Source organism: Oenanthe melanoleuca, chromosome 4 (assembly GCF_029582105.1).
Source record: "Oenanthe melanoleuca isolate GR-GAL-2019-014 chromosome 4, OMel1.0, whole genome shotgun sequence".
Classification (NCBI taxonomy): domain Eukaryota; kingdom Metazoa; phylum Chordata; class Aves; order Passeriformes; family Muscicapidae; genus Oenanthe; species Oenanthe melanoleuca.
The window spans coordinates 35331882-35353123 of NC_079337.1; the positions used below are offsets into that span (position 1 = coordinate 35331882).

At 36.5% G+C, this 21242-nt stretch overlaps 1 long non-coding RNA gene across 2 annotated transcripts; it reads left to right on the forward strand.

Annotated features, from left to right (window-relative positions):
* The first annotated feature begins 6685 nt into the window (after positions 1-6685).
* Positions 6686-21232, forward strand: LOC130251993 (uncharacterized). 2 transcript variants are annotated; one of them, XR_008840284.1, is made up of 3 exons: positions 6686-6820; positions 8178-8275; positions 19198-21232. It is a non-coding gene; the product is annotated as an uncharacterized LOC130251993 (long non-coding RNA). The 2 variants fall into 2 exon arrangements; XR_008840283.1 differs by lacking the exon at positions 6686-6820 and adding an exon at positions 7486-7901.
* Positions 21233-21242: the final 10 nt, after the last annotated feature.

The window sequence follows — 21242 nt, forward strand, 5'->3', positions numbered from 1 at the left end:
TCTTAAATAATAAAACATGGTGATTTGAAACCATTCCCTGCATTATGCTTGGGGTTTTTTTGTGGTTTTTTTTTTTTTTGTTTTTTTTTTTTTTTTGTTTTTTTTGTGGGGTTTTTGTTTTTGTTTTTTTGGTTTGGTTTGGGTTTTTTTGGTTGTTATTTTTTGTGGGTTTTTTATTTGTTTGTTTTTGTTTTTGTTTTACTAAATGCAAGGAGTTAACTTTGTGGTATTTTTCTCTATTCAGTCTAATACAATTTTTATGTTCATGAGTGCTCCAGGTGGCTTTTACACACAGTGCTAGAGCATTTGCTGTTAAGTGATCTTATTTGTATAATGTAAGTTATTAAATTTTCTGGAATTTAAATAGACTAAGCTCCCCCCACCTGTTTTCCCAAGAACTTGAAAAGGCTGGAAAAGAATAAAGGTCAAACCACAGTCAGTGTTCCAATGTCCAAATAGGGCATTAAGTGTTGAATCTCCACTATACAATTTCTGTTGATTTCAGTTTGTACAATTATCATAGAAGTAGAAGTGATAGAAAGTTTCTTAGATTTTTTTTTTTTTTTTTGAGGAATGCACGGGTACTAGATGCTTACTACACAATGCAGTCTGTCAGTGTAACAAACTCAACTGTGTTTTAAAATCCCATTAATTTGCTGTTAAGCTAGTTTGCTCCAAGTTGAGGATAGCCAGAAATATAATAATGAAAAGCCAGAATGTGAAGACTTAGGCTTCCTACAACTTGATTAGACTGCAGCCATGGGAAAGTGGAAAAAAATGGAGGGGTTCTTCAGTAAGGAGGAATCATCTTTCATCACCATGTAAATTGAATTTGGTTTATCTCTGTTGAATACCTTGCTGTGTTGTAGCTGTTCACAAAATCTATTCCACAGTCTTGGAGGCCTAACAAGTTTATTTTTGTCCTTTTGGCCTATTTCTTATCTGGCTGGCACAGCCAAATCTGTGTGGGTTCCAGGGAAGTGTTGAGGCTTTTAGTGCTTCACACAGGTATGTTACTGATTAGCAATACAGCTGTTTTGTGGATTGTATGTCTCCACAAGCGTGGTGAGGATGGAAAGAACAACTCGACAGAGTATGGAAGATAGAATATGTTTGATTAATCCTGGCTTTGTGCAAAAATGTTTATTGTTTTTGTGCTCAGTTGGATTTGTGTTATGTTACTTAGGTTATCATACAGTTTCAATATACTTCTTCAATTTGTATCACCTTGTGGTGTTCAGGGATTTTGCTAGTTGACTGGCAATTATTGTACTGAAAAGTATTTGGCAATATGTTTGTCAGTGAAGTAATGGAAATTTACTGTACAGGTTAACTACTGATGTTTGTTTAATAGATTTCAGTACCTTGTTGAGGTCTCAGTCACTGCCTGAGGAATTTACAACCAAAGATATGCAGAGATAACAAACCACATTGAGTTTACTTGGCTGAAAATTGTTAGCCAAAAAAAACATGACACATCAAGCGTGAGAGATAGCATATAACTTGCATTCCAGCGTTAGTGAGCCAGTGAAAATAATTCAAATTTATAAATTAAATACAAGAAAAATTAAATTGTAATTAGGACCAGAGGAATACTGTGGAAAACAAGGTAGCTTTCATTCCCCAGTGAAGGCTTTAAAAGGAGCAGATTTTTATATTCAAGAATGATACAGAAGTTGGACACAGGATTATTGATTATTCAGAGCAAACTGTTTACATAGAGAAGTGGCCCAGAAAGGGCTGAGCTTCAGTATTGGGTATAAAAGTCAGGATGAGAGAATTAATGTTTAAAACCAGGAGATTTTCAGTTATTCCTCAGCATTTTGATGAAAGAACTGACACGAACTTTGTGTGGAACATTACTTTTTTGATTGCCTTCAGAACAGAACATTTTCCTGGAAGCAATTTGTTTCATTTGGTTTATTGGGTCAATGAGGCCCAGTCCTGGAGCTGAGTCACAGAGTGTGCTCAATGCCAGCCTGCTTGATTCTCAGTTTTCTCTACTTCAGAACACACTACTTCATCTCATCAGTGTCAGTGCTTCACAGAGCATTCAAGTGCAGGTCCTGCATGGTTCTGTGGGCTAAAATAAACCACTGAATTTTAATCAGACTTAAAGCTGTCCTTCTGTATTTCATCCAACACTGACACTGATGTATTTTACCACTTACAGAGAATTTCTGTACATAAATTGAATGTCTTGTCAGTAAAACCATCGTTATCTATGTCACAAAATTGTTACAGATCCATTGTCAAGGTCACCTCAATTCTCATTCAATTTTACTGAACAGATTTATATTGACTTTGTGCAGTTAGATGGAAAAGATAAACAAAATACAGCAAATAATTTGTTTCTTTATTTTCAAATTTGAAGATTAATAAGGTGGATGAATTGAGTAAATCCAAAGATTTTCATTTGTTCAGATGGCAAATGCTTCATCAGAAGAGAAAAGAAATTTGAAGGGGAAAGCTATGAGCTCTAAGGAAAGAATCTTTTTAGTCTCAAAACCTTGTAAAAGGAATTTTGCATTACAAAACCCAAACAAGTAGCTCCAGCAGCTTTGGTGACGTGAATTTCAAAGGGCAAAAGCAAACTACTTTAGACACTGGTAAGTAGAAGGAAGAGCCTTCAGAAGAGTTAGAAAAGTAGGCACTGGAACAAATTGATAAGAAGGAAGAAGGAAGGCTTACAGAGCCTTTCTGAAAAGGAGACATGGTGTTTGAGGTGGAGGAAAAATCCATCACTGTCTACAATTACCTGAAGGGAGGTTGTAGCCAGGTGGGGCTCAGTCTCTTCTCCCAGGTAGCAAGTTATAGTGCAAGAGGAAATGGCCCCAAGTTGTGCCAGGGGAGGTTTAGATTGGATATGAGTAAAAATTTCCTCACCATAAAGACTCAGTGATTGGAGCAGGCTGCCCAGGGAAATGGTTGAGTCACCATCCCCAGAGGTATTTAAGAGAGGTGTAGATGTGGTGCCTGGGGTCATGGATTAGTGGTGGACTTGGAAGTGCTGGGTTAAGGATTGGAATAGATGTTCTTAAAGGTCTTTTGTGACCTAAATGATTCTATGGTTATTCAGTGATCCAGAGCATGAGAGAATATGCATGTGGTCCTTACACAGAACAGGACACCAGACTTAATGAAGGTAATTTCTTGGGATAAAATAAAGTCTGCTTTTCACCGTGAGAGGGAAGAGGGATAATTACTAGCAATTAGGTTTATCCTCTACAATAGCTATGTTTGTGAATGTTGAGTGTAATAAGACAGGCAAACCATCAGATCTAGTAATCACACTTGATGTTAAATTCAGTAGCAAATTTTTGTCTTTTCATTTACTAAAGGAGATATGAGAAGCAGTGAAAAGTGTCTGATTCCTTTTTTTAAAAGAATTAGGAACAAGTTATTTTTTCACTTTTTCTTATCCTTTCCAGCTCCATGTCCAATAGACTAGGATTATGCTATTTTATTTAATTATTTTTCATATTCAGGTCACTTCAATTAGAAGTGCTTCCAAGGGGTTTCTGCAGTCAAAGCAAGCTCAGGAGTATGTTTTAATTCAGATGACCTTCCCAGCTTGTGGAACCACATGTTATTCTCCTCTTCAGTTTCCTAGGGGCAAAATTTAGGGCAAGAAACAGGAAAATTAAATTTCATTTCAATTTAAAAAAAACCCAATGAAAAAATCCCAACACAGAAACTATCAGCAGACCCAAGAAACCATCTCTGCAGGTGTGGGATGGTAGTTTAGAGCAGAGGCCATGTAATCATTAGAGCTGGGTAGGGGTTGTGGCTGTGTTATCTGTGCCACAGATATTTTGTACCTCTTGTACTTTGATGGGAGTCACAGCAGGAGATTTGTAACTTGAAGCTAAACAGTCCATTAAGGGATCATGCTACTGCATTTTTTGCTTCTGTGGTACCTGAAATCCTAAGCAAAGGGGTGTTTAACCAATAGGTCTAAAGAATAGTGCCCTTTATTTTGCGTGTTTCTAGTGAAGTACTTCTGGAGTTGTAAAGACTCATGTAGCAATCCTGACTTGCTCTGGATCATATCATATGTGGTACAGTAGGCTTATAGCATCATCCTTTATTACCAGGAATGCACACATTTACAATATGTCCTTCAAAATTCTGGAGAAAATGGAATGACGAAAATGATCTCTAAAGGTCACAGTGCATTTCCCCTTGTTTTTCCTAAAGCAAGAGAACAGATGATGAAGCTCCTGGTTGAAGATGTCCTGCTTGCAAGTGAATGATTTCCTTCTCTGTTTCCCTAGAACTTTGTAGGACTTTTATTTCTATTTATTTCTATTTATTTCTATTTATTTCTTAATCTCAATCACGCAACAGCATTATGTTGTTGAGAGCTAGCAAGTGCCTTGTCACGTTGTTAATCTTTTAACAAATATATTTCATATTTCTGACTTTATGTTTCCATTTTCCCATACATCCTGGCATCATACAGTGTTCACAAGCAGTATGCTGTTTGGGGTGAATCACATGTGTTATGGTACTAGTAATATGGACTGGAGTAATAATAATAATAATAATAATAATAATAATAATAATAATAATAATAATAATAATAATGAGTATGAGTCAGTGCAGGAGTGGCTAAGATTAACTCAGAGTTTCGGGGAGCCAAGAGATGATTCATCCTTTGAAATAAAGAGTAGAGCTGCTAATAAACATTGATAGACATTCAGTTTTGTTTGCAGCATAGCAGCACTCACTGTAGATACTGAGGAAGCAACATGAGGAACTGAGGATGTAATACCAGCAGCAGTTTTATGATCAATGACTTATGCATGTTGATTTGTCACTGCTGTAGATATTGGCACTCTCTACTGTCAAGATACAGCAAAAATCCTTACTGGTTTTGCTACTGTGGCAGCTTTTTTTCACAGTCCTTAGTGCTGTTCTTTTGCACTTGAGATTTGCTGGGTGTTTCCTCAAATTTCTGGATGCTAAGTGCATATCAACAACAGCTCTGCTAATTTATAGTATTTAAAGTGGCAAATGGCTCAGATAACAGGAGAATGATAACAGTATGCTCAGATAACAGTAGAATGAATTTATTCTCCATAGAGTGGATGTGTTTGCTCCTCCTCTTCACATCTCTGCCAAATCATTTCAATTGGGACCTCATGCTCTCTGCCTTCTGTGACAGTCACTCTGAACCCCCTAGTGCCCTGAAGCCATCTTCACAAAAAAATGCTGAACTTTACCCGACTGTTTTCCCCGTTCTCACAGCTCATGGAGAACTAGGTGCTCCAGGTGAAAAGCAGTGTGATGCTGGCTTTGCTCAGCTGTCAGACAATGTCTTTGACTTCCTTGCTGGTGCGGCCACTTGCAAGAGAGCTTTTGTTTTCTAGTCACTGTATGTGTTTGGGCTGGTTTTATCTGGTCAAAGGAAAGACACAGCTAGGAGTCAGACTTGACAGTGTAGTGATAAACTCCAGTTGGTATCCAGTGTGATACCAGAGAGTTTTCCAGAGAGTTTCTGCCCTCAGGAATCTCGTTCCTCCCTACCCATTGCTCAGAGTGAGAGATAGTCTGGTGTGTCACAAGCTGTCATCTTTTCCTGTTGTGTTTAATGAACATACAACTGCTGCTTTTGTTGCCTGTGCGGTGCCTCAGACCATGGTAGCCACTGCTCTTTGCCCACCCAAAAGAGTTTAATTGTGTAAACTAATAACTTATCTTTCTTTTAGAAACAGAAACAGGAGAGAAAGCACTGATGATACTTCTACTGGCCATGTTTGTTCATGTCCTTGATTTTTTGAAAATTATTTATTAATTTTTTGATAGCATCAGGCATTTAAGTTGGCCAACACTGACTGCACAAAAGAATATATGACAAGCATTCTTTGGCTTCAATGAATAACCTTTGTCCTGCAGGGAAAATATTCAAACAGTAGCTAGCACATAAGATAGCACAGTGCAATTATCGATAAAACAGATGGAATTAAGAACATATAAGTATTATTTTTAACAAAAGAAATGTAAAACAATACTTTTGTGATCAGTGGAGTGATTACTACCTTTTTGTTGTGCTGAAAGTTTTATGAAATCAATAGTTTAGTCTTGTCTAAAAACTCTTCAGAAAAGAGAGTTGTATTGTTGTAATAACATGTGTAATATTAGTGGATTTCTGTCCACCATGGACACTAGGAACCCTTCTGCCTTGGAAGCTGAACTACTTTGGACAACTACTTTATTTTTTATTTCTCACTTATTACTTATTCCATGTTATTTAAGTAGCATTCAAACAGATTAACTTTCTTTCCCTTTCAGATTGGGATGCACATGCCTAACACTTCTCTTTTTTCCAGTAGAACTGGTAAGTGTTATATAAATCAGATACATCCTAAAACTGTATGTTACTCAAGAAAACTAAGCAGTTTCCCCAGGTTGAGGCATCTTTCTCCATACCTTCTTACAAAAGAACTCAACTCTATTTAATTAGCATTGACGTGATACCCACTGACAACTGTACAGAGTGTTCAGAGACCTTTGTGTTGCAATGTGTTGCTTTTCATTGTGGGATGACTCTGCACTATTAGCCTCTATCATAACAAATTAAAGTTTAACCCATTCATGTTCTGGAAATAACGGGGTTTGCCAGGTACCACTACACTTCTGTGTAGGGGTGGAAACCTTCTTTTGTGGAAAGGTTGAATAATTTAACAGGAAAAACTGTGACCATGTTAGGATTTCTGGATAAATAGCTCTCAGACAATAATTAGCAACATCTATATACACACAACAAGGTTCACATTGTTGAACATGGTGTGGGAAATAAGTGGAAGAAAAACAGGTGAGAGAAATGAGAATCCAGTTTTCTTTATGCTGAAGATATATCAGATTCCTAGTAAGGTAGAGAAAGGATCAGAAAACAGCAAGACAATTTAATATTGAGCTCTCAGGCAGATGGAGTCTATTGTGTTTTTTTCCTACTCAAAACAGTAGACTAATAGCTTCCAATTAAATGTACATTTCAGAGTGGGAACATTCCTGTGGCCTTGTGAAAGCCAGACTTGAGGTGATTCACAGTAAGGCTCTCCTTTGTGGGAATCCTGAATTAATCAACATACTTACAGAGAAAATAATGTAGTTATCCAGCATCCTGTAAGACTGAACTGTGCTGCTCAAATTCTTTTTACGTGATCTATTTTTATTTGTCTTGTTCCACATAAAATGATACTGCCACATGAAAAGGATGTGAACATTATACTCGCCCTCCTTCTGTTGTGAAATAAGCCTTCACATTGCTCTTAGTTTGGAAATTTAAAGTACATTAGTCTGTTACTAATTATTTATTAAAGATAAGAGTTAGCACTGTCAGTTTTTTGGAAGTTTGCGTTGCTGTGCTGGTTCCCAGAGTCTCTCTCACTAACTGTGAGAAATTCTCCTTCACTTTTAGAGCACTTGGTGGCCTCTCTTCTGTCTCTTTTTTTGACACTCAGCTGTGACATGGCCTTCATCTCTGTCCTGATACTATTAGTTCAGATGCAACAATGAGGAATTATTTGGTATAATCCACAGAGCTGGAATCCAGTGCAACAGGATGAAGTCTGTAATATAAAATTCAGATTTGACTATATGAAATCTTCTTGAGAGTGAAATCTGTGAAGAAAGGGACCTTTGATAGGAGTTGTGGAAATCCCAACATGGTAGATTTTTGTAGAACAAAAAATCTTGTCTGGAAAGTCCTGTCTGTATGGAGATATGCTGGATGATCTAACCCAGCAGGGTCTGTCTGGGTTTTTTTTGGAATGGCATAGAAGGACTGGATGCAAAGGATAAGGAGAAAAGTCACCTTTGAAATCCAATGTTACTGTTCTAGTCATCTGATATGATAATACCCACCAACAAGAGGAACATAAACTGGTATTAAGGTGAACTGCTAATTAAAACTTTCTCCAGAGTTTCATTTAAATCCTTCTACTAGGCTGCTTATTTCTCACCCAGTGCAAGAACACTGTTTCACTGTAACTTTTCCTAACCTTTTTTGAAAACTGTGACTTTTTCACCAGAAATTTCATTCATGTAATATCAGATATTGGTGAATAATACTTTTGAAGCTTTTGATAGAGAAAGTTACATGAGTTTGCAAAGGATGATGTTGTTATAAAGCTTATTTATACTTATTTTATGCTTAATTTTCTTTTCAGTGGAAATATTCAACATTCACATTGAAAAAGCTCCCTTTTCAATTTTCTTTTTCAAATCACATTTGAGATTACTTTGAAGGATTCATGACTTCTTTCAGGTAAGCAGAGTACTAGGGCTGTGGAAAAAAAAAGTTGAATTGTTCTTTTGGTTGGTTTCACATTATGCCTTAAGAATTATATGCATTTTTGGAAGGTGTCAAAGACTTTTCCAAATTGTGTTGTCTGATGCTGTGAAGCAGCACCAGGTTCACTAATAAAGTAAAGAGTGTGAGGGAATCTACTTTGATTGTTAGTACATTTCCATAGAAAATGGTGTCATAATATCTAATAAATTCTGAATATTTATGATGGCCAAATACATTGCATAATTTGAACATCATTGATATATCTTGGGTGGGTGGGTGTAGAGTAGAAACCTGGTACAATTTTCAATTTTTTAGTTTCTGTATGCTGCCACTGGCAATCCTGCACTAGAAGTGTGTCTTTTGCCTGGGATAAAGAACTGTCTTCTGTCATTAGGCAATAAAATTGAGTAAGAGATGGGATCTTGTGATGTGATGGAGAAATGAGATGTTCTCTTGGAAATACTCTAGGAGCTCAAGAATTTTCATGTAACATCAAAGCCAAAGGACTAAAGAACAGGCTGCTGCTTTGTAGAGGTAGCAAGATTATTTGTATTTTTTTCCAGTTGTTTTGATGTTAGTTATCTTCTAGACATGAACCAATTTCAGAGGGTGGGAACAGCTGTCCACGTTGATAGGGATATCTTGTTAGTGTTGTTTGCTTTCTCCTGACAGTGATAGCCACTGCTATCAGAAACAGGACATGGAAGTTTGACAGTTCCTGTGTACTCTCATACATCCACTGTTTACATAAATCAGAGGGAAATACTTTCACTCTGCCCTGCTTGTAGTTTTAATGGAGAAAAGATCCAAAATGAAAAGCCTGTGTGCCAGAAAAGTCCTTCATTAAACATGCAGGAGAAGCTGCATGCATTTCAGATGTGTAACTTTTTTACTACTTTTTTTCTTTCCTCAGCCTGTAGGAGGAAGGAACACAAAAAAAAAACATTGCTGTCTCAATTTCAGGGATTTCATAATAATTTTGATCCCTGTTTTTCTGTTTAAAAAAAATCCAAACACTGTAAAATAGCTGCTGAATATTCCCAGTAATGTACTCTGCCCAGCTGTAGTCAGTTTTGGAGCTTAGGATCTGCCCTGTTTACAGTCACTGAAATTGATAGGTTTTCCAAGTTTATTGGACTTGTTTCTGTATAAATTTATCACCCTGCAGTGCATTGCATCATTGCATTGCACTTTTTTTTTTTTTTTTTTTTCAATGTGGAAGTGTTTTAGGAAAAAAGAACAAGATTAGAGTAACTACTATACAGAATGTTCCCAAAAAGCCCAGCAAACAAAAGGAAGTCAAGATTGCAACAGATAAAGAATGCCATTAGGAACATAGCTCAGGGCTATTCTGACTTGTGGCCATAAATGCAGGAAGTAATTTTCCTCCTGGATCCTTTTTAAATATAGGAACAAAATAAAAGTCTGGTGATTGCAGGTACAGTGCGTGGGAGATACTGAAAGGTCACAAATATCTGGGCAATAGAATGAAGGTCCATGTGTATGAATTCATAACTCCTAACTGGTACATTTTTTAGGATGTTACCACTAATCCACCAGCATCTGTGATAAAATTACATAATTTCTTAATAGTGCTTCCTTTCTCAGCAGTCAAATGATGTAGGATGTCCCTGTTCTTATGCTCTGAACAGTATGTTCACAAAATTGCTTAGAAAAACTCTTCAGTTCTGTTTCCATTATGGCAACTACAAGAAATACATGCAGAAGCTTTAGGCATTTTAATAATTAACTGGACAACTGTCAGGATTCATTAAAAATCTCAGAGAAACACCATGTATATGAAACAAATTAACCCTGCTGAGATAATAAATAAATACATTTAAAAAAAAATTCCAGAACACTACCTTTTTCTTTAGTACAGATCAGTGTATATGTTTCTCCCTACATGCACATTTTATATGTTTATGAGGGTTTTTTTTTTCTACAATTAAAAAGTAATTGCCAGTTTTTATTTACAGCAAAACCAAGAGTACTCTCACTGCTTTCTTATGAGCATTTGTCAGCATTTACATTTATATATTGTATATATGCACATGCCCTTTAATCTCTCTATAAATATATTCTTTAGAAGGACTTTTTTTTTGGGGCTAAAATTAAATTGCAAATCTTGCTGTTGTGTTTTTGACTCAACTACATTTTTCAGTTGTATTTCACAGTTAACTCTTGCAAATTAAAATTGGCATTATGCTCAGCAGAAAAATATATTTTATTGCTTAACTGGCCATCTCATTTTCCAGTTGCTACTTCCTGCTGTTCATTGATTTTTCATTATTTTTTTAAAAAAAATATTTTATCTGTAAGTATTTTTTCCCTTACTATTTCTTCTGCATTTAAAATTAATTATTTCCCACATATTTCTTTGTGGGAAATAATTAATTTAATAACTAAACCCTGAGGGCAAACCAATTGCCTTCATTTGAGATTCAGACAAGCATCTTCCAAAACAAACAGGAGTGAAATTCTGGTGACATAAACAGTTTACACTTTACAGGAACTCTTCCTGTAAAATTCAATCTGCAAATTGAAGTTCTTAGAACATGAAATCACAGCACTTAGAGTGAAATAGTCTTCTGTCTAGCTGGGAAGGGAGTTTTGATGGTGGTGGTAATCTTGCAGGTTGTTTCATTTCTCAGTGTTTCCCGAAGAAAGTGCTGTTTTGCTTTCCTCCACTAAATAAATGCTTGCTAGGTGCAAAGAGCAGCACTGGTTTGTATAAAAAGGACAGTTAAAATGGTTAAAGAGCTACCCAGAAGTTTGTTTTTTTTACCACCCTCCATAGCCACCAAGTGCCCTTATGAATTTGTCCATACAAAATACTATGTCCTTTAAAGAAAACTGCAAAAGCTCATAGATTTATTGAAGGTGGGGCTTAATCTTTAATGTCTTCCTGTTTCAAGTGCTCCACTGTAAATTGTAGCTATTAATTTCTGCACAATCAAGCATAGAAACTAAGAGTGTGCTTCATTCATGTGAGAATAGTTACTGTAGTAAAACATAACATAGCAGTGCAGAATGTGATTACAAGGCTGAGCTTTTCTCCAATGTATTTAATTTTGCTTAAAGTTCTCTCTATCTGGATCCCCAACAAAATTCTGAATAGTAAAAAAAAAAAAATAAATTATGAAGCAATTAGCATTCCAGAAATCATACAGTGGACTCTGGGGGAAAGCATGCAAGCAAATTAAGTAATGCATATTTCATTTCATTAGGGGTTAGAAATTGTGTAGAAAAGCTGGCAGTTAATTTTTATCTCAAGTGAAGGAAAATGTTTAAGTTGAATGGTTGAATTAAAAATTAAAATTAATATGGTCCATTCACTTAAGAGTTTGATTTGGTCATCCTTCTGGGTCCCTTCCACAGACAGTTCTGTGGTTTCATGGACACTACAAGGGTGGGAATTTTGCTCTAACTCTAGGCTGCTTTTCCTAGAAAAGGCTCACCTACATAACCCATAATCAGCAAAAACTGAAAAAGGGTTCTTGGTAAGTGTTTTCTTGCTCAGAGAAAGAGTTTTGGTTCTGTTGTGGTGTTAGTCACATAAAGGTTTAGGGGCTATGTCAAAACATGAGCTGAGTAAGAGAAGAAACCAGAAAACATTGTGTAATATTTCTGTTGTAACTTCTGTTGTTGTTTGGAATTCCAGTTTTATTTATTTTGACCTCCATTTTTCACTTTGTTTTCTAGTTAGATTTTTAAGTCCCTTTCCCAATCCCAGACAGAAGCTGCTGGTGCCAACTCCTGCAAGTTCCTCTTCTTCAGTAAGGGCATTTTGAGAAAGCAGTTTAGGATCAATACCAGTGGTTTGATAGACCCAAGGATGGAGTAAAAGGCCCCAATAAGTTCCTGGATGAAAGAGGCACTTGAGTGTGTTGTAGCAAAAAAATAGGGGAAGGAAAGAGGTTGCCTGGCCCTATAAACCATTTTTCATATTCTAGTTCTGTCTTTGGCTGAGAGAAACTTGTTGGTAGAAGACAAAGAGAGGACAGTCTGCCACTGCCTAAAGACCACATAGTACTTCAGTTTTTTCTGGTTTTCCATACACAGTCTAAGAAGGTAATTTTGGCCAATCTTAGGAAGTCAAGATTTATAATGAATGCAATTTTTCTGAAGTAAACCTTTTTTACTCAAACTAGAGCTACTGATTTTACACTGTATTATTTTCATGTCTGGGACATAGAAATGTCCCAGAAAGTAAAGAGCTCACAAGGCATTTTACTTGCAATGTTTCTCTCTTATTTTCTTTTTAGTTGGTTCATAGCTCTTTTCATATATTCTTCTGGAGCATTGGCTGGTGGAAGGTTTCTAGTGAGAGAGAGAACATTCATATTTAAAAAAACCTGGTTTCATAGTGTACCAGAAATTGCAATTTTTTTTTTTAAATTAATGATACATGAAATCCTCTGATTCAGAACATGCAAGTGCAGAGAAATGAAAGATTTTTTTTTTTTTAACAAACTAACAAGAGACAGCTAAAAGGCAGAGAAAAAAAATCCTGGAGCTAAAGGAGAAAAAAGTTATAAATGTACAATTTAATTCCCTCAAAATTTCAGCAGCCATAAATCAGCAAATGCCATCTATGTTTTGGAAATGAAATATTTAGTTAATCCAATAGGCTTTTCTCCTCTGTATGCAGAGCATGCAAGCCTGGTCATGTCCTCAGAAACATCTTTCTGCGAGATCAGGATGTGGGTTTGCCAGTCATGGCTGTGCTTCCATGACCCACACCAGTGCTGATGTCAGTGTTCCCTGGTGCTGTGAGCTGGCTCAGCCTTCTGGAAGCTGACACGTGCTGTGAGGTAAAAGGGCTGTTGCAGCACTGTGGTGCTTTGCCAGCAGCTGCCTTGTTTAGAGGAACAGCTCATTGAGGAAGCCTGTGACAGGACCAGATGGGATGAGCATCTGGCAGTGGGCAGCACGGGGATAGGCAGGCTCTTGGTTCCAGTGCCTTTTCCCTTTTAACCTGTCATCCTAAATTTCAATACTACCTGTGTATTTAAGCATGTCCTCCAAAGCTGTGGCTTTTCAATAAGCCCACTTTTGTTACTTTTTTCTTTTTTTTTTACACAGAAAAAGAAGGTGGTATACTTTTGTTGAATTTTTTCTCATAGAACCTATGTAGTAAAAGTGATTATCCATGAACTGGAAAAAATCCCCAACAAACATACACACATACTGATCTATATAAGGTTTCTTTTTGAAAAAGCTTAGGAATCACAGGTGCTACAATTTTATTACTACATATTGCCACAAATGATAGCAGAAACATAGTAATTCAGCCTTTTTATGAAGCTTCATTCATAGGAATGCAATGTGACCTTTTAAAAACCTGTCTGGCTACTTCAAGTGTTTACAAGAGAGAATGGAAGGGATGGCGTGCTCTTACACAGATGTTTTTAAATATTAATAGAAAGAAAGTATCTTTCAGCTCTATACCAAATCAGTTCCTTTCCTTCTAAAATGTATTGTACTTTGAAGCCTAATCTGTTTGCAATGTAGCATGATATCTGTATGAAAACTAGTATTAATGAAAAAAAAATGGAAATTATATTTGAGTATCAGTTACTAGTTAAAAAATAAAGTTGCTACCCCTGCACAATAGGATAGTCACAGCTCTTAGTTATGCAGGATCAAAGTGAGTTTCAGTTCCAAAGAGGTCATGGATTCTTGAGAAAAAACAATATGAGTTCAGGCCAATAATGGTAGAAATGCTTTCTATGGTGAAACAGTATACATTACCATTGAAATAGAAGAATTTTGGCCTGAGCTCCCTACCTGCAAAGGGAAGTAATTAGCAGTTGCACAGTTAGTAATTGCATCTAATGCTCCTAGTCTGAAACAGATTAAAAAAACGCAGGACTGTGTCTATCACTGGCAATAAAATTTTCATATGCAGTGATTCTGGGTTTCCCCTTAATGCTAAAAGCTTTAAAAGCCTTTTCAGCATGATGCTAGGGCAGAAAATAATATTTTCTTAGAAATCACAGGGAAATCAGAGGTATGAAAATATTTAACGAATTTAGTATTTGGTGTTTTAGTGGGAGGAATCCTGCCTTAATAGAGTAATCTCATTTAATATCTTTGCTGAAAGGATTGTTAAGTACTTAAACAGGCTTCCCAGGAGTGTGGTGGAGTCACCATTCCTGGAAGTGTTCAAAAAACATGTGGAAAAACATGTGGATATGGCATGTGAGAACATGGTTTAATGGTGAATATGGTGATGTAGCTGGGTTGACAGTTAGACCTGATGATCTTAATAGACTTTTCCAACCTTAATAATTTTATGGTTGTATAATTTGTCTTCCATTTTGAAAATTGTCTGCTTGTGCAAGGACAAAAAGTGCTATATCTCCATAAATTCTGCAAGTGTCCTCTGAGTGTAAGTTCCTTCCTTAGCCCTTCAGTTCATTTTGCCCACTTGCTTTCCAAACTTGGAAATGTGGTTCTTTGGTATGATTTACAAGCTGTTTAATTAGGACCACCTAGGGATCATTTGCTTCCTAGTCCAGATCAGCTGAACAATTCCTGCTAGTTCATGGGCCAGGAAGGGGGATGAGGAAGGCAGGTACACTAAAGTCCCCAAACCTTCTTCTGGGCAGAACTGGTGTTGAAGGGACACCCAAGAATTCAGATCATTCTATTCCATCCCTGCCTGTCATGTTTAGAGTTTCCTTAGTGTAGCAGCATATCTTGCCCTAGGAAGCCCTCTGATATATTGGATACCTCCTCCCCACAACCATTTCCAGGCCAGTGTGGGACAAACCCCCATGTTTCTCAGACTAAACTAGATGTGTTCTTTCTGTTCACCAAGGGTATTTCAGAAGCAGTGAAAACATTGTGTGTGGTGCCCTTATGCTGCTAACAGCACTGGGTTCTTCTACCATAAACAGAATTTTTCCTTCTTTCATCAGGATGTGCACATGGAAGTAGAACCTCTGCTGTTTCAGGCAGAGACTGGCCTCACAGGTGGTTTCAGGTTTCTGAGTAAATTTCCCTTACCATTACATTACAGTTAGCAGTGTTATCAGCTACTCCTTACAAGATAAAATTCTGCAGCTCATTCTTCTGTACATAATTTCTAAACCTCTGGATCTGGCCATGGAAAGTAGAACTATGCAGCCACACTCAGTGATTACAAGAGAAATCAGAAAAAAGGAGAAAAATGGATAAAACTTGATTTCTCTTTAGGGAAGAAATTCCTAGCCCTACACTGTCACTGTATGGTGGGTCTTAGTGCCATTGTTTCCCCCCATTTGACACGAGCTGCTTGTCACCAGATTAGGGATCAGACTGGTTCTGGGGTGTTATGATGGTCTGAATATGAGCAGTCCCAGAAGCACCACAGTATAGCCCATACAGAGGGTATTAAAAAAGCAATGTACAGAATTGCAGAACAGGCCAGGTTAGAAGAAACAAAATCACCTGGTCCAACCTTTAATCAGAAATGGAGCATAGGTGGGATTATCAAATACTCTAGAACACCAGAGAGCTCTTTTTCCCAGAGAGGACACCCCTAAGAAGGCTTTCCTGCAGCTTGTATGGATTCTTGCCTGTCTCTTTATCCTTTATTCCCATGACTGGTACTGGTTTAGGTTTCCTCATTAGAATTATGACACTTCACCTCTCGGGCTGTGGATTAATTATCAGCTAATGGGTGACAAATTTCAAGTTCTTCTCTGTTTAGTCATCTGATGGATGTGTTTCACCGGAATTCTAGTGAAACTTACCCAATACCAGACTGAGTCTGAAGAGCAGGATAAACACTGATTCTGTGTCTCTAAGGTGCTCCCAGGCTCTACAGAGTCTTTTTCATGATGGCTTCTCATCCTTTACCATCAGACATCCTACATCAAAATGTAAAAAGATGAAGATTTAGATGCGGAAAGGTCAAATATGAAAAATAGTGTAATTTCATTTCAGCTTGGCACTAATAGAACATGAAATTAAAAACAATGCTTGATAAGGAAGAACTTACTGCATGTAGAGTCCTCAACTATCAAATGTTCTATCTGAAACCACATCATTTAGAACAGGAAGCCCAGAAAAATATGTTTCCTCCAGATCACGTTGACGTAATGGTGTATATAATGTAATAAATATTCTGGATTTCAAACTGGCCTAATTGAATCCTCCATGGCAGAATGATATGAGAAAGCAAACAAAACATTTCCTTTCTTTTCCAGAGAAAGATAAATAGGAATATCTAAGCAAGTCCTGACAAGCCTTAAAATCTGATACGAAATTGGATTGTATTATACCACTTAAACAGGACACCAGAGTTGTTGAGAGTTGGTTGTTCCACTACATAAACCTTATTTAGGAGCAAAAAAATAACAGTTGGTGACCAGGAACTCTTTCAACCCAGAGCTAAAATGTGGTGTATCAGACTAGGAAATTTAAAGTATTTTCTAGATGTTAGAGTAAGCAAAACAAATAGTCTCTCAAAGTGTTTATTGTTTGAGCCATTTAGTTGGGAAACAACTCTCAGAGGCATAAAAACTGCATGAAAATAGCAGAACAGATCTCTGAATGGTGGAGACCAATTATTTTGCTATTGCATCCAACTGAAGCTTAAAGAGCAAACAGATGTGCTTGAAGTTTATTACCCTTTGCACTTAATTCAATTAAGTAGATGGAGAGAAAGAGAGAGAGTTGATTTCTCTCTCCACATAGATATCTGGCTATCAGTATGCAGCAGGCTGAAGTCAACAGTTCTTGTGGCAATCACAATCTTGTGATTAAATTTGCTCTTTTGGTATATCTCCCAGCTTCTGCTAAAAAATAAACTATCCTCATGGATTTTAAATCTGTTCTTTTGATTAAAAGTCTGATATAAGGCAAGAAATTTGTGTCTTAGCAGCTTCAAGTTCTTTCCTTTTCTTGGGCCGCCAAGTTAGAGGGTGGTGCAGGATGTAAAAAAAATACACTGATCTCCACTGGATTTAATGAGTTCAGTTTTAAAACTAATTTTATACAAATTTGTCACTCTATTTATTTTTTTGATATGTGAGTGGAGTTATGTATCCAATGAGAGATATGCAAACCCCTCAAAAGCTGCCAAAGAATACAAGTTATACAAGCGGGCATGTCACAGGCTGACTTGGTGACTCACATCTTGGCAGCTGCCCTATAAACAAAGCTACTGAATTGGTTGAATCTGTTTAATCATGAAACCTTTTGTGCAGCTCACTTTCAAAGATAGTAAAGAATTACTAGAGAGTGAAAATTTGATCAAAATGCATGAATTACTAATGATTTGAAAAACTAGACTAGGCTTTAAAAATTCAATTATAATAGTTGAATTTCAGGCTCTGAGTTTTAATCAGATATGAATACATATTAAATCTAAACCAAAGATTTGAAAATCAAAATGCATTCTCTTAGTAATTTACATTTCTGATTTAAGCTTCAGCCAAACACCAATGCCAGAGTTTCTGATCACCTGAAAAATTTTTGAATATCAGGTAAATATTGAGGATCCAGTAGCCATACTTGCTTTAAAGGGGATTAGAGTCCTGCTTTTATATTCTGAGTGCTTTAAATATTCAAAACCTACTGAAATGCAAGGAAGAAAAAAAGTAGAATAACTATGATTCTGCAGGTCAGGTCTTCCCTCAATGTTGTAGTACTATGGAGGTAGCCAAGTTCTAAGTCAGGGTAGTCATGCTGCTGGTTAGCAGTTATTTGCCAGTTTCTAGAAGTGTAAAATATATTTATACTCCACAGTTCAAAAACAATGAGTGTCAAGCATTAACTGTTGTTGAGGATACTCAACAACTGTTGTCCTTTGCTGGATCAAAAGTCCCCTCTAGAAAATCTCAATACTGAAAATTCAGAATGATTACTATACTATAATGCAACAGTCTTTATAGGTAGATTTCTGCTAATCTGCACATGTGACTGTAAAGTCTCATTTTTCTTTCTCTTTTCAATTCTTCTGGAATGCTGATTTTTTGACTTTCAGAACTAAGGACTCAATCACCTCTGCCTGGAAGGAAGCAAAAAGTATTTGTGGTCAATTTGGCTAGACATTAACATTTCATTTAGAAATCGAGTGAGAACTAAGTTTATGCATATTTTCAACCACTCTTAGCAAATCTTCAGTTTGTCACATGCTCTGGAGCAGGATTTCCTGTTAGATGGTTCCTAAGTCCATGTTAATTAATTTCTTCTGCATTTTTCTCCAGAACTGTGCAGCTCAGAAGCTGTAACCCAATACATACGGAGATGAATTTTAGTTTTATGGGATAGGGCAAAATGACCTTTAACTGAATGTTTCTTTGAATATCAAGAAATTAAGGGACGCTGGAAGCAAAGAGCTAACAAACCAAGACAGCTAACACAGCTCACATTGATCCAGAAGGTGGAGAACAATGCCATGCAGTAGGGAGGTCTTGGAGAGAGGCTGAAAATTCCATCTTGTTTCTTTGGAGGATTATTCCATAGTTTTCACCTTCCCTGACCACAAGGGCGGTCCAAACTTCTTAGTCTTCACAGAAAGGTTTGGCAAAGAAGGAAGACTCCATCAGGACCAATTTGCAGTTAATGCAGTGAATGCCTCAGTGCCATGCCATTAGTTTTTGTCTAGCACAGAGACTTGAACACAGATTCAGCTGACTTGTAGGCTGGCTCAGGCTCACTGAAGTTGATGACATCTAAGCATTTCCCTGAAGCTTAGCATGCAAATCCTGCTTCAGTGCTGAAGTGGCATTTAACTTGAGAACAAAAGTGCTTTATTACAAATGCAGCACCAAGGCTTGAAATTTACAGAAATTAAGCACATTTAGTTTATTTAAAATTATGATGATTGCTTTTCAAGCTGTTGCTGATTGAAGAGGCCAAAACCAATGTCTAATGTCCTTATGTCTGTTAAACAGGCTCCACAGATCGTTGTTTGCACCCTGGAGTATTTTAATTTATGCTACAAATGTGTTTTCAGGGCCGAATGTTTTAAGAAACTTTCATTGGAAATGCACTTTGAATTTCACTCCAATGTGTAGAGTGAGTACTGAATCATTTTTCTTCCTTAATCTGTTTAAATAATATTTTTTCCTAACAGTATGGTACAATGACAAATTAAGGGAAAAAAAGTGGCCAATAGGAAACCTACTACCCATACTAATATTTATACAGGCTCTTCTTTGTTCATAGGAATGAACCTTACTCTTTCAGCCACAGAGTTTGTACCATGTACATGTCATTGACAAATGTCTGTACTGCAAGATACAGCTATTTATCTTCAGTTCAGTTGAATAGAACAAGCTTTGTACTTTATAGAAACATTTTGTTCTATGTTTGTGCTTTTTTCTTGGCTTTTCTTTTTTTTTTTTTTTTTTAATGTTTGACATATTAGACATAATGGGGAATGACAAAGAATAATGGGATTACTCAGATGATATATTTGATGATTTTTCAAGGAACAGAGTCCCAGGGGTTGGCCTAGTGACCACATTTTTGGTTTGGCCACAGCGTAGCACAATTATTCTTTTTAAGCAGAGCCCACTGTGCACAACTCTGTTCAATAAATGAAATGGCAATATATGTTCTTTTATGTCTTTTTTGAGTTTTGGCATTGTTTTTTCATTTTGTTTGCCCCTTCTGCAAGTGAAAATTAATAACGTTAGCAGCATAAAAAAGGAAGGAAAACCCATATGAGAAAATGTAAATTTGCCCTGCCATAACGGTGGTTGAAATGGTCTTAAATATCTTTCCCAACCTAAGTGATTCTACAGTTCTAAAGACTCTGTCATGAAGTATTTGGGTAGCATCCCATGTATAGCATCACAAGCCTTCCAGTGACTGTGATTATCTATGATAGTACATAAAGTAAAAGAAATTATAATAGATAAGTTCATAGATTTGCCTCAGCAGGTGGCATTTGAGCAATCCATAATATGTCAAAGACTATTCATCAGTTAATGTATGATCATTTAAATAAAAGAGCAAATCAAATTTTGATATATTTCAGGAACTGAGAAGAAAAATGAAACTCTAAAATTCAGCTAGGTAAAACATTCTTAATAAAATGTAATTTATACAGATTTAAGCTTACTTCATGATCTTAAGACACCAAATTTGGGAGATAAACATCACTGAGAAATAGAGCTTCACAACTTTTATAGAAGTTACTATCTCCAGGGGCATGCAGAGATAGTGACTATTGCTCTAAACCAAAAAATTTCTATTGTATGTGTAGATTGTGAGTGTGTAGTAGGTACATATACAAAAAAATATAGATAGATAGATAGATAGATAGATAGATAGATAGATAGATAGATATGTAAAAAAATTTAAGCTGCATTTTCTTTAGTCTTCCATTAACATGTACCAGGTATAGTACCTCCCTTAAATCAAACCAACAGCAATAGTTTTGATAAGTGTCAGCTAATTTGTAAGCATTGCTGAGGGCAGTCTATTTAAACAGATTTACAAATGCAGAGAAGGATAAAAGCTCCATAAAGGAGCACTATATCTGTTTGAAGTGAAATTGCCAGAAGGATTTTGTACAAGGAAGCTCTCTCATTTTTGAAGAACTGTTCCAGATTAGGTAGTAGAGAATTCAGTATTCTCTGCCCACCTCTAGATCTTTCTTGAGAACTGCACTGTTTGTGTGTATATGCTATTTAATCCTTGTAGTGTTGATTGCTGAAATAATGCTTCAAGGTCAAATGCTGTATGAGATTTTGAAGTGTTAGTAATTTAAACTAAGTAAATCCAAATAGTTAGATTAACTAAAAATACAACTGTTTTTTCTGAAGAGTTCTATATTCCTGTATTCCAAAAATATCTTTATTTCCACTTCTGTAGGTTTTGTTTGCAGCTGTGGGAAAGTGCACTGAAAGTTATCTATGTGCTTTTTGCTCCTGCAAGCAAGCAGAAGTGTGCTTATCCTCATGTCCTATAGTAGAGTTCAAAGCTTCCT